This window comes from Trachurus japonicus, unplaced genomic scaffold, assembly GCF_045865225.1.
Source record: "Trachurus japonicus isolate A0001 unplaced genomic scaffold, Traja_1.0 AP030660.1".
Classification (NCBI taxonomy): Eukaryota; Metazoa; Chordata; class Actinopteri; order Carangiformes; family Carangidae; genus Trachurus; species Trachurus japonicus.
This window is the reverse complement of record NW_028220793.1, coordinates 3,251-17,534: the sequence shown is the minus strand read 5'-3', so window position 1 is coordinate 17,534 and position 14,284 is coordinate 3,251. Positions and strand designations below refer to the sequence as shown.

Here is a 14,284-nt window from a genome sequence, read left to right as displayed (position 1 = left end):
ATGATATATGTATACCTACTTTTCTTTGCAGCAACCTACACCTTATGTACCAGGAATATTGTGCACATTTCAATTTACTTTTATTGCTTTATTCCAGGAACTGTTTCTTTCAGTCAGGATTCGATTCCCAATTCAGTGTCAGAGGTGACCGTCAGACCAGGAGACAACATCACTCTGCATTGTGACTGCAAAATATCAACTGGAGTACAGGAACTGTTCTCATGAGAACCAGCCCACTCTTGTTCTTAAAGCAAAAATTAAGATCAGCAGCGCAGCATGCCAAAATCCTCAGAAACCTTTACCCCGTTTTGAATTTTTGCGGAACAATTCATCAGAAACCAACGACCTGCTGATCATGAACATCACTGGTTCTGACGAGGGTCTGTACTACTGTGGAACTGAACAGACCAAGGTGGAGGATGATAAATACATCTCTTCTAAATACATTTACAGTTATGGCAAAACAACAACAAGGGTCATAGTGAGTCATGGTAAGTTGTCTTTGTGTGAGTTTGTGTGAGTGCAACAGTGGTGACAGTGATTGTAGCAATTAGTCTAAATGCTCAATTATACAAGGATCCTGGGTGTTCTGGTTTAACTTCTATCTTATCTTAATTTACAGTATGTTCTCAAGTGAACCATTAAACCAATCTCTATGATATACATTTTTCTAATATGGTAAAGTTTGAGATCATTAGCATAATCCAATGTACATAACTGTGCATACTTAATTAGCAATATTATGGTCTGTATTATATTATATGTGAACTGATTAATAAGGACTTGGATATGTACAATATAAGTAATAAGTACAACAAGTACAATATTTTCCATGTTGATACCTAAACACATCCCCCCATCTTTGGAAACTGTTTGCATTTGAGAAGCCAGAAAACAGCATAAGACGTGGGATACAGTGTTCCAATTTTCATTTGCAGCTGGTTTAAAATTATTCACCAATGAACTTGATTTAGACATGGGGATACTGACTGATATTATAAAACTACAATATAAAATAGGTTAAAGTTTGATAATGAATGAATAATGATGATCAGTTGAGGAATGAATATCGAGCATGTTAAAAGCCCAACAATATAATGTTGATGCATGTGTGTTTTGCTTACTGCAGGAAAAGAAGACCATTTAGACAGAAAATCATGCAACTCCAACAGTGTGCCTGCTGTGTCCTGGACAATGATGTTGTTCGCGCCAGCCTTATCCATTCTCTCCACTTTCCTCTCTTTTATTCTGGTTTATCACTTCTGTCAGAAAACAGGTACCTATAGTTTTCGCACAACTACTTACAATTTAATATTTATTACACGATTGATATAATACCATAATGATAGTGTAGTGTTGTATACAACCAGGGGCTGGCTCTGAAACTGCGTTGTATTAATTTTTGCAGAGGAAGAACATGAAGTTCATCAGGAAAGATCAAACACCAGGGGACAACCAAGACAGAGACAGGTAACCGACAGAACATTTGTTCAGAATTAAAAAAAAAAAAAAAAGAGAGATCCTTTTTTTTCCACTATTGGCAACAATTTAATCAGAATTGTAGTTCTCTTGATTACCTGAGGTTGTAAATCTCCCAAAGTAATATTAGCAAAGTATACTAATCATGTTACACTGTTTTTCAGAATGAAGATGTGTGTTTAACACGAGTTGTGTACCGTGTTAAGGCTGGACAAACACGCTTGTAGACAGACGGCCTTGCTTCATGCAAGCAGAAATTAAATGGACTGAGTCCATTTTTTGAAATTGTTAAAATTCAGGTCAACAATTGTCATTTTCTCTTGTATCAATGTATTTGTGTATGTACAGTAGCCTATGTATATCACGTGGTTTGAGATATCTTGAATTGCAAAGTTACGGCTGAAGTGCTTCCAGATTTAACTGTCACACACATTTTTAGCAGTTTTAAATTTTATTTTCCTGTGATTACTGTTTAAACCAATATCTGGACTTACATATTGCTTTTATTTGTTCGCTTTGGTTATCATAAAGTAAAAATAAAACATCTTTTAAAATCTTTCACTTAAAAAATATAAAAAAACAAACAATAAACAACACCAAAGAGTTTGGAGAGTTTTTTCTAAAGTCTCATTTTGAAGAAGGCTCTAGGCTCGATTCCTGAAACTAAGCATTTCTGGGGGGAGTTTGCATGTTCTCACCCTGTGTCAATGTCATTGTGACTAGCTAGTACATGATATTTTGTCATGGCTGATAGGGTGGGGACTGTTTGCAACAATTGCCATTTGAATATGGAAGCACATGATGCAATGATGTATAAAATTTAACATTTTTAGCTTAAAATATGCACAATTTATCTCTTTTGTTCCTCATGATGAACAGAACAGCCAATTATATTAAGCCATGATAGAAAAATGCTAACAATAAACAAAATAATTCCCCAAATACCTTCCTATAATGAAATATGGAATTATGGTTGTATCTATGGCCTAGTTGTATCTTGTTCTATAGGACAAAAGTAGCCACATATACTGTATTTTCCTATGAAAATTGGAGAAAAGTTAATTTATTTAATGTCATACGGTGAATAAATTATCCAAAAGTAGCCTACATGTTTAATAAAAGTTTTTTGTATTGCAAATTGTTCCATTCTTCTTGTCAACTGTCCCCAGGTTTGGGGTCAGTTGCAACGTCTGAATTCTTTCATTCAAATGAATAATCAAGCATAGCGTTAGCTCTGGCAGGTCATGACGTCAAGCTCTAAATCAGCACAGCATAGCTGTCAACTCCGAGCAGATCAGCTAATGGCTCAGCTGACTCCCCGTGGCTGCTTCCTATTGGGGAATTGCATTCAGAGCGCGATAAAAACTGCTCTAGCCCGATGTCACCTCCCTTGCTGCTGCTTCCTCTGCTAGCTTTTTTTGCAACCCACCTCCACCTCAGCTCCTCCCGTCATCTGTTATGAACCATATCATTGTATCTTGTTGGTTGCTCTGCTCTGTCTGGGTTTTCTTTGCTGTTGCGCTCTCTGCTTATGCCGTTCATGATTGCTCATGAATGGTAGGAAGGTGTGCTCTTCCTGTCTCAGGCTTGGAAGCATGGAAGAGCAGCGGGTCCCAGAACAGTATCATACCACCAAATAAAACTTGTGCAAGTAATTAAATATTATTTTGACAAAGTAGTCCTGACAGAATTGTGAATAATATGTGTCATATGTAACCATCTTTAAATGGCATGGCTAATTAGCAGACACGTGCATGTTTAATCTATCAAAGTTTGTCCGGTAACACAACATAATACGGCCTGCGACTTAGAGCGCAACCACCGCTCTCTTTCCGCGTAGGTTGCCCCTTGTTTCACACAAGTACCGAGTAACTGCGGCTCACTTCCCCCCGTTTCCCCCGTGCATTTACAGTGTAACTAGGCTGCGTCTTAGGGTGTAACTCCGGTTAACTTACATCCTGCTTTACACCAACTTCCACACAGAGTAACTCTCGCTCACTTGCCTCACGGTTTTACTGTATAGGCTGCGTCTTAGCGCGTAACTCCTGTCCTACTTTACACCAAATTACACAGTAACTCTCGCTCACCCCGCCACTAATTTCCCCGCATTTTACAGTATATGTAACTAGGCTGTGTCTTAGAGCGTAACTCCCGTACAATTACGTGCTACTTTGCCCGGACTTACAGTGTAACTCCTGGTCATTTCCCACCAATGATTTTAACCTATATTAGAAATTAAATAGTCTACTGTATAATATGAGCACAATTGTTACAATCCATTTTTTTTATTGTCAGCAGGAAAATGTCACCTCTATTCCAGAGATTTATTATTCATTCATTAATTGTATGGTTTGGAATACTGAGAAATGGATAGAGCATGGAAATTGGTCAATAACAGGCTGGCTGGTAGCAAACTTACCTCTCTAAAATGCACATCTGTGAAAGTCTAGTTCTGTCATCCAAGGGCAAAACACAAACTATACAATAATACATCCACAATAATGAATCATTCAGAGATAGAAAACGTTTTTATTATTTATTCTTTATTAAACAGAAAACACATGACACATCCACATCCATGATCATTCATAAACTTTAATGCAAGTAGATCTTAATTTCCCTGTAAGTGAGCACTGTTATCCCCTCGTTAGTGTGCAACTACACTGTAGTTGTCCTGGAGTTACTCAGTAACTACAAGGTAGCAGGCCAGGCTGTATTATGAATATTCTTTGTTATTCCCTCCTTAGTGTGCAAATACACTGTAATTGTCCTGCAACTACAATGTAGTTGTCCTGGAGTTACCCAGTAACTACAAGGTAGCGGGCTGTATTATAAAGTATTCTTTGTTATTCCCTCCTTAGTGTGCAAATACACTGTAATTGTCCTGCAACTACAATGTAGTTGTCCTGGAGTTACCCAGTAAATACAAGGTAGCGGGCTGTATTATAAAGTATTCTTTGTTATTCCCTCCTTAGTGTGCAAATACACTGTAATTGTCCTGCAACTACAATGTAGTTGTCCTGGAGTTACCCAGTAACTACAAGGTAGAGGGCTGTATTATAAAGTATTCTTTGTTATTCCTTACAAAGAATACTTTATAATACAGCCCTGGAGTTACCCAGTAACTACAAGGTAGAGGGCTGTATTATAAAGTATTCTTTGTTATTCCTTACAAAGAATACTTTATAATACAGCCCGCTACCTTGTATTTACTGGGTAACTCCAGGACAACTACATTGTAGTTGCAGGACAATTACAGTGTATTTGCACACTAAGGAGGGAATAACAAAGAATACTTTATAATACAGCCCGCTACCTTGTAGTTACTGGGTAACTCCAGGACAACTACATTGTAGTTGCAGGACAATTACAGTGTATTTGCACCAGGCACGTGCACACATAGGGCCCAAAGGGTGCTTGAGCCCCTGCCCTTTTTGCCTCGTATTAAAAAGTGCCCTTTTGTTATGTTTTGTTTTTTTTCAATAAATGCATTCCTGTTGTGCATGAGGATGTAAACAACCGCGCTGTAAAAATGCCACGGTTATCTAGGTTATCTACCGTACGCATTTCCTTGTAATACACACGGTATTGTGTATGTACGTTGGTGTGTGTGTTGTCCGCTGCTGCTCCGCTCTGTCCCTCACTGAGGGGCGGGGGGGGGGAGCTGCCCCGCGGTGCGCGCTCCCTCACATGCACGTCCAGAGAGAGAGAGAGAGAAGTAGAAGCTGCCTCGTCGATAACTCTGTGTGTGCCGCATGTAGATGAGACGTGACAGTGGAGAGACTTGTGTCGAATCTTGTGAGTTATAAATCCACCAACATAACTTCCTGTCAGTTCTGACAAGTCACCGTCCACTTATTCAACGAGCTTAATGAGTCATATTTCAGAAAAGACCCATTTGTGTTTGTTTAGCTAACTGCTTGTTAAGAGTTAAGCCCCACCCCGTCCTCTGTCTAACATCACCTGAATGTAGTGAACAACAGCAACAGGAGGAATCACTCACTCCGCTTTATTTGAATTTGTTTCCAGATGTTGAGTTACTGGTAATTGTGACTTTGCTGTTGTAAATATTGCTGCTGTTCTGAAATATGCACAGTAGCAGTCACAGTAGTCATTTCTTGGTTTTGTGTGTGTAGCCTGTAGGCTTAGCCTACTTCTATTTTGCACTTGCACTCACATGATTTTTTTTTCTGCAAGCCATGTTAATGTGCACCCAATATTAGCCTTAGCCTACCAGTTCAGAAGTCATGACTCTGTTTCGGGAAGTTGGGAAATTGGTCCAGCATGTTGACTGCAGTCCTGAAGGCGTGCAGGCTTTCTCTACCGACTAAATAGTAACTGTAATTTTTTTTTTTTTTTTTATTTTGATATTAAGGCCTGAAAAAATTGTACATAGGTACTGCCCTTTTCTGATGTTGAGCCCCTGCCCCTCTATAGTCATGTGCACGTCCCTGATTTGCACACTAAGGAGGGAATAACAAAGAATACTTTATAATACAGCCTGGCCTGCTACCTTGTAGTTACTGGGTAACTCCAGGACAACTACAGTGTATTTGCACACTAAGGACAGGATAACAGCGCTCACTTACAGGGAAATTAAGATCTACTTGCATTAAAGTTTATGAATGATCATGGATGTGTCATGTGTTTTCTGTTTAATAAAGAATAAATAATAAAAACATTTTCTATCTCTGAATGATTCATTATTGTGGATGTATTATTGTATAGTTTGTGTTTTGCCCTTGGATGACAGAACTAGACTTTCATAGATGTGCATTTTAGAGAGGTATGTTTGCTACCAGCCAGCCTGTTATTGACCAATTTCCATGCTCTATCCATTTCTCAGTATTCCAAACCATACAATTAATGAATGAATAATAAATATCTGGAATAGAGGTGACATTTTCCTGCTGACAATAAAAAAAATGGATTGTAACAATTGTGCTCATATTGTACAGTAGACTATTTAATTTCTAATATAGGTTAAAATCATTGGTGGGAAATGACCAGGAGTTACACTGTAAGTCCGGGCAAAGTAGCACGTAATTGTACGGGAGTTACGCTCTAAGACACAGCCTAGTTATACTGTAAAATGCGGGGAAATTAGTGGCGGGGTGAGCGAGAGTTACTGTGTAATTTGGTGTAAAGTAGGACAGGAGATACGTGTTAAGACGCAGCCTAGTTACACTGTAAATGCACGGGGGAAACGGGGGGAAGTGAGCCGCAGTTACTCGGTACTTGTGTGAAATAAGGGGCAACCTACACGGAAAGAGAGCGGTAGGTACGCTCTAAGTCGCGGGCCGTATTATGTAGTGTTACCGTTTGTCCAAATAGTCTCTGAGTAATTGAGAAAAATGTGAAAAGTGTTACTTGCAACGGTCCCCAGTCTCCCCTAATGTTAAATTCTCTCAGCAATCACAATATCAACAAGTGTCAAGTGTCACAACCACAGAGATCAACCACAGAAGAAAATGTTCCATTCAACTCACCAATCGGCTGTAACGTCTCCTTTAATGGCAATGTCTGCGCAGGTTATAAGGGCCATCTGTGAGGAACACGTGCATCGTTGTCTTCCAATTTCATGTTGCCATTATACGTGATCATGCTGCATCTATTTCTGCTTAGTCTCTTAGGTAATTGTTTTACGAAACTTTTTGAAATGTAATTTAATTGTCCTAATGAATTCACACAGCAGATTTTGTATGTTGTTTATGCTTAGCAAGAACCTGTAGCCTATTTGATGTAATGTGAGATCCCATCACACTGGTCACATGTTAACCTGCTTTTGTAATTGTGTTTGTATTTCAGAAGTTGTTGTTTTGGGTCATGAATGGATCTCTGGATCAGCGACTGAGGTTAAAGTCAGACCTGGAGACAACATCACTCTTTACTGTGACCGCAAAAAATCAAGTGGAGCAAAAATAGTGTGGTACAGGAACTGTTCTCACGAGTACCAACCATCTCTTGTTCTAAGGCTGGAACGCAGTGATTCCAATGTTCCCCGTCATTTCGACCATCATTTTCAATTTGTGAAAAATGATTCCTCTGACTCCTATGACCTACTGATCGTGAACATCACTGAGTCCGATGAGGGTCTCTACTACTGTGCGGCTGATCGGACCAGAGTTCATATAAGTAATTACACATATGGCAATGTCACAACGAGGATCCAGCTTTGTAAGTACTCTGATCTAAGTTATTTTTATCTGTAAATTATCAGTACAGTTAATTTCACTGTTTCACAAACTGATCATCATAGATGTGAGCCATAGCACATTTCCCAATACAATACTGTCTGTACCTAATACTGTATGTCATTAAAATTGTTATACAATGAAGATGCCATTGAGATATTAAAGCAGGGTTTAGAATATAAGAAGTGTGAAGAAATATTTACTTTAAAATGTTCTTTTCAAAAATTTAATTTTTTAATTTTTCTTTTTATCCAAGACCTACAGTAATTCAAATGCAACTGTTATCAGTACATCCATGCTTGTGAATGATCAGTTTTCACATAACACACCCTTATTTTATTTTTAAAATACTGGAAACATGCACACACAAAAATGGAACGGCAGTTTGAGAAGCTCTAAACTTTGTTTTTGATATAGACTCTGATCAACCTCCTCTGTGTGAGACTCCACAAGACTGCGGTGTATGCTGGACACTGCTGTTCTCTCTTGTTTTATCACCTTTGTCAGCGAAAAGGTACCTGCTGTGCACTAAACCCAGTCCTTATTTTCTCAATTCACTGAGTATTATCTTATCTTTACATATTTTTGTTGAGAATCATTTATTACTGTGGATTTTTTTCCATTCTCTTATCATCAGAATTCATTATCATTTTGTTATTTATCAGATGTGAATGAAACTTCAGACAATTTCTTCTCCCTAAAAGTATTGTGTCTTATGTGCTCATTCCTGCAGCTAAAGAACATCAAGCTGACAGGAATGGATCTGACAGCAGGAGGTCTATAGGCAGAGATAACCAGGTAATTTAAACTGATAATTTTTATCCTGTGTATAAATCTTTCTCATATACGTATATGACCCTGAAGTGAAAATCACAATGGCAAATCGGAAAACACAACAACAAATCAAAAAATACAACAACAAAACAGAAAAAAACAACGGCAAATCAGAAAACGCTGACAAGACTAATGTCAGAACCCAAATGTACAACTCAAACTCAGTTTCAAAAGTAGTTTATTTTGGCAAGGTGCAAACTAAAAATCACTCTTTCGAGTTAAAACAAATATAACAAAAAAAACACTCTTTCAAAGAAAACAACAATAGAATCACTCTTTCAAGGAAAAACAAGAGTGATAGCCAGCCCCGGCGTCAGGGGGTCAAATAGGGGGGCAGTGCCCCCCCGCCCGTGTCTCTCTGCCCCCCCATTGGCTGTCAGAGGGGTAATGATTTTTTTTTTCCTGCTGAATTTTTTTTTGGGTGGAGTTATAATTTGTTTTGTGTGTCACATTGTATCAATTAATATTCAGTTAACAGAAATCAGTCAAATTTAAAATACAAAAAATATTTTAATATAATTTAATTAATTACAGCAGATACGTGTCGGCTTGTGTCACGTGACGCGTGCGTGCTGCCGCAAGTGACGCGCCGACGGCTGTTTACGTACACTGCCGTCTAGGAGACAGAGGAGATGTGCAGAGTCTGCAGACGGAAAAATGGATATAAGAAAATTCTTCCGACCCCCGCCGCCACAAACTAATACTGCACGAGCGACAGCCGAGCCGTATCAGAACCGTATCCCCGCGGCGGAGAAGGAGCTGCAGGAGCCAACAGCTAGTGAGCAGCCGCAGCTAGCTAGCCGTAGCAACACAGCCGCACAAGCCCCCCCAGCAGAGCGGTCCGAGCGGGAGCGGGAGCACGCCGATTATAACGCCAATCCCCGCTGCAGCGGGCTCTCCCAAACACAAGGCCATGATCACAGTGGTCCTCCGGATGATTTAGGTGAGGACAAGCCCGCTCAGATCATTTTGAAGAAGTTTCCCTCTCGCCTTTTCAATGGTCAGAAACGCTCATTTGTTGCCCTGTGGTACAACCAAAGAGACTGGTTAGAATACAATGTTAAAGCTGAAGCTGCATTTTGTTTTGAAAGTTTGGGACTGTAGATTCTGTGTTCACGAAATCTGGCTATTGTGACTGGAAACACGCAGCAGAGAGAGGATTGCGCAAGCATGCAGAGTGTAAAGAACACATGGAAAGTGTGGCAAAGTGGCGGGAGAGAGTGAAGAGGGCTGATTCAGGACAGGAGATTTCTACCCTTGTGAATGAAGGCCAACTAGCCAGAAATCGGTACTACATCGGTGCTATTATCGACATGTTACAGTTCCTGGCCATAAACCGATTGCCTCTCAGAGGGAGTGTGGAAGCATTTAATTATCAAGGTGATGCAAGCTGTGGACTTTTTTTGTCATTGTTTGAGTACTCTGTGAGAAAAGACCCAGAGCTTGAGAAGATACTGCAAACAATCCCACAAAATGCCAGATATACATCACATGACATACAAAATGAACTAATTAAGATAATGAGTGATATTTTAACTGAAGAAATTGTACATGAGGTCAGTGATTCATGGTTTACAATTAAAGTTGATGGCACCCGAGACCCCACAGGGTGTGAAAACATTTCCATCGTGATCCGCTTTGTAGCAGAAGATTTTGAAGTTAGGGAGCGTCTACTAACTATTGCTACTGCAGATGTTGGAGATGCCAAAACTCTTGCAAACACTATCATCACAGAGCTGCGCAGAGTTGGTTTAAGTACATCTAAAATTCTGAGTCAGGTGTATGACGGAGCATCTGTCATGTCTGGGAAGCATGGGGGCGTTCAGAAGATACTGCAGGACATGCTCGCCAGAGAGATACCCTACGTCCATTGTTTCAATCATCAGCTCCACCTCGTGGTGATAAACGCAATGTCGAGCGAGGGAGCAATTGAGGACTTTTTTGGAGTTTGTGGGTCTCTCTACAAATTCATTAAGAAACCCACTGTTGCAGTCCACTATAAAGGAGACACACTAAAACGTTTGCTCGAACAGCGGTGGACAGGCCATCTAGCTACTGTCACAGTTGTGCTCAAGTCATTTGATGACATTTTCTCTCTGTTGTCCGAGATTGACAGCAATCGTGCCTTTGGAACTGACTTACGAATTGAGGCAGCAGGTCTGATTCGGGCTGTTTCAGAACCAAGCTTTGAATTCATTGGACGCTTTGTGCAGAAGATCTTGCAGCTGCTTGATGCACCCAACAAAATGCTTCAGTCAGAACAAATGGATTTGCTCTCTGGGATGTGGTTAGTGAAAAGCGCATCTGAATGTGTTGCACAACTGCGCTCAGAAAGTGAGTTTAACAACATATTGGGCCAATGTAAAGAGAAAGAAAGGCCAAAAAAGAGGAAGAGGATTGTAATATATTGTGATGGGTTCCATAAACCAGACGGAGACCGGACTGTGCGTGTAGACTGGGACTCTTTACTACAACGTCAATAACAACGTAAAACCAGGTACAGACAAGGCTGTTGCCTTCCATGTCCACTAGAGGGCAGCGCTCTCTAATGATATAGTGTCAGAACACTACACTCCTCCCCTTTAAACTTTAACCCCCAAAACTCAAAATATTGCAATTTGTATAAATACTTTAACCAAAATATTTACTTTGAAAACTTATAAAATATTCTTCTGCAAATTCAACGTGTTGTGTCATTTTTTTTTTTTTTTCATTTAAGCTAATCATAAACAGAAAAGTTAGCTTTTCATTTTCAACTAATAATTAACCAGCTATTTAGAATCAACAGGATAATCAGAACATTTGACCCAAAAAAGATACAATTTCCTTGCTCTTTAAAGGTTCAGTCTTTTTGGTGGAATCCGCAAACGATCTGGATAGCGGCGTCCAGGTTGTTGTGTAGCGGCTGAGACAGCCACCGGCTCTGCTGGTTTCACTGGAGTATTCCCGCACTGTGCTGGCAAGCGTGAACCAGGCGCAGGGCTGAGTCTTGCAGGAGTTCCAGACTTCACCAGAGGGTGAGCTGGTGCTGGAGTAGAAATCCTCCCTTCTGCCTCCTGGATGCTGCTGGGTTGCATCGAATCCAGATCTGCTGTCAGGTGAGTATCATCACTTGAGCTGCTGCAATCCACTGTTCCTTCATGTGAGAGTAACAGGTGATCAATGTGAACTGTGCGCTCTCTGACTCCGTTGGTTATCAGGTAAGAAACAGGTCCTAGTCTTTTTACAACTGTTCCTCTGATCCATTTCTCCTTTCCTTCACGAAAATTTCTCACACGCACCTGATCACCCTCAGACAACATCCTCAACTTGTTTCGTCCCTTGTCGTGGTATCTCTTCTGAGTGTGTTGTTTCTCCTCAACAGTCTCAGCGAGACTTGGTTTCAGAAGACTAAACCTGGTTCTCAGCTGACGCTTAAGAAACAACTCAGCTGGTGAAACACCTGTTACTGTGTGAGGTGTGCTTCTGTACATCAGCAAGAAATTTGCCAGTCTATGCTGCAATGTAACAGACCCCTTATCTGCCAACACTTGCTTCATCAGTGAGGATTTGACGGTTTGTACTGACCTTTCAGCTGCCCCATTAGAAGCTGGATGATACGCCGGGACCAGGGTTTGTTTGATGCCATTACCTCTCAAAAACTGCTTAAATTCACTGGATGTGAATTGCGGCCCATTGTCAGAAACCACTTCCTCAGGCAGCCCATAAGAAGCAAAAATGCTGCGCAAAACTTCAATAGTCTTTGCTGATGTTGTGGTTGTCATGTGAACCACCTCCAACCATTTTGAGTGACTGTCAACAAGGACTAAAAAATACTGTTTATCTTTCTCACAAAAATCAATGTGTATCCGTTGCCACACCCGAGTTGGCCATTTCCAACAATGCAGTGGGGCCACTGCTGGCAGTTGTCTCACTGCCTGACATGCATTGCACTCTTGCACAGTTTTTTCAATGTCTTTATCCAGACAGGGCCACCACATATAGCTTCTTGCTAAAGCTTTCATGCGACACATTCCAGGATGACCCTGGTGAAGATCATGTAGCAGCTTTGGTCTGAGAGCTGGAGGGACGACAACTCTCATTCCCCAGAGGACACATCCTTGTTCCACTGATAGTTCAGTTTTTCTCATGAAGAATGGTTTGAGTGTTTCCTCCTTTGCATGACCTGGCCATCCATTTAGAGTGAGCTCCCTCACTCGGCTGAGCACCGGATCTTTGCTTGTGCTCTGTGCGATGTCGCTGGCTTTCACAGGTAGATCCTCCATAATAGAGAAATAGAAGATTTTTCCTTCCTCTGCAGTGCTATCTTTGTCTTTGCTTGGCAACCGTGAGAGTGCGTCTGCATTCGCATGCTCTGCAGACTGGCGATACTCTATTACATAGTTATAAGCCATTAATATGAGTGCCCAACGCTGCATTCTCAAAGCGGCCAGTGTGGGGATGGCTGACTTCGGGCCAAGGATTGCCAAGAGTGGTTTATGGTCCGTAATGAGAGTAAACCTCCTCCCATAGAGGTACTTGTGAAACTTCTTCACTCCAAAGATTATAGAGAGGGCTTCCTTCTCTATTTGAGCATATTTGCTCTCTGCCTCAGATAACGTACGAGATGCAAATGCAATGGGCTTTTCTTCTCCATTCTCCATCACATGGGAGATAACAGCGCCGACGCCATAAGGAGAGGCATCACAGGCTAGTTTCAAAGGCTTTCTGGTGTCATAATGAACCACTAGGGTACTCTGCAGTAGTTGCTGTTTTGCACTTTTGAACGCAGCCTCACATTCCGATGTCCACTCCCACACACACTCTCGTTTCAGTAGCTCATGCAAGGGTCGTAGCTGCATGGACAGATTTTGCATAAACCTGCCATAGTAGTTCAGTAGCCCCAGGAAGGAGCGCAACTCTGTGATGTTGGTGGGACTCGGTGCGTTCACAATAGCTTTCACTTTCTCTTCTGTAGGATGGAGACCTTCACTATCAACAATGTGACCTAAATATTCCACTGTGTCTGTCATGAACTTACATTTTGCTTTCTTGACCTTCACATTATACTTTTCAAGACGACTCAACACTTCCTCTAGTTTCCGCAGATGTTCCTCTCTTGAACCAGCTGTGATTAAGATGTCGTCAAGGAAACAGGTCACATGCTCAATCCCCTGTAGGATTTGATCCATCACTGCTTGGAAGATGGACGGGGCACTCGAGACTCCATACGACAGTCGGTGGTAAGTGTAGAGTCCTCGATGTGTGTTGACTGTAAGGTATTTCTCTGAATCCTTATCCAGCTCCAACTGCTGATAGGCATGTGATAAGTCCAGTTTAGTGAACAGCTTGCCTCCAGCCAATGTTGCGAAAAGATCTTCAGTATTTGGCAATGGGTAAGTTTCCTCTTCCACGCACTGATTTATGTTCACTTTGTAATTTCCACAAATCCGTATTGATTTGTCAGCCTTCGGCACAGTCACTATAGGTGCAGCCCATTCACTTTTGTCTGTTTTTGATATGATTCCCATAGCCTCTAATCTGTCGAGTTCTTTTTCCACAGCCTCTTTTAGAGCATATGGCACTTGGTTTGCTTTCCTAAATATTGGCTGTGCACCTGGCCTCATCTTGATTGAAGCCTTGAACTCACGAATGGTGCTGGGGCCTTCCCCAAACACTGCCTTGTGCCTCTGTAGGATTGCTGCCACTTCTGGGTCAGTCACATCTCCTGCTGCCTTGACTTGGAGTATTTTCTTCCAGTTGAGTTTAAAGTTCTTGAGCCAATTTCTGCCCAGTAG

The 14,284-nt window shown here is 41.1% G+C and overlaps 1 long non-coding RNA gene across 1 annotated transcript; it reads left to right on the top strand.

Moving 5' to 3' along the window:
• Nucleotides 1-271: 271 nt before the first annotated feature.
• Nucleotides 272-1,910, top strand: LOC146960147 (uncharacterized). Its single transcript, XR_015035511.1, has 4 exons — nt 272-491; nt 1,130-1,276; nt 1,409-1,470; nt 1,644-1,910. It is a non-coding gene; the product is annotated as an uncharacterized LOC146960147 (long non-coding RNA).
• The last annotated feature ends 12,374 nt before the right edge of the window (nt 1,911-14,284 follow it).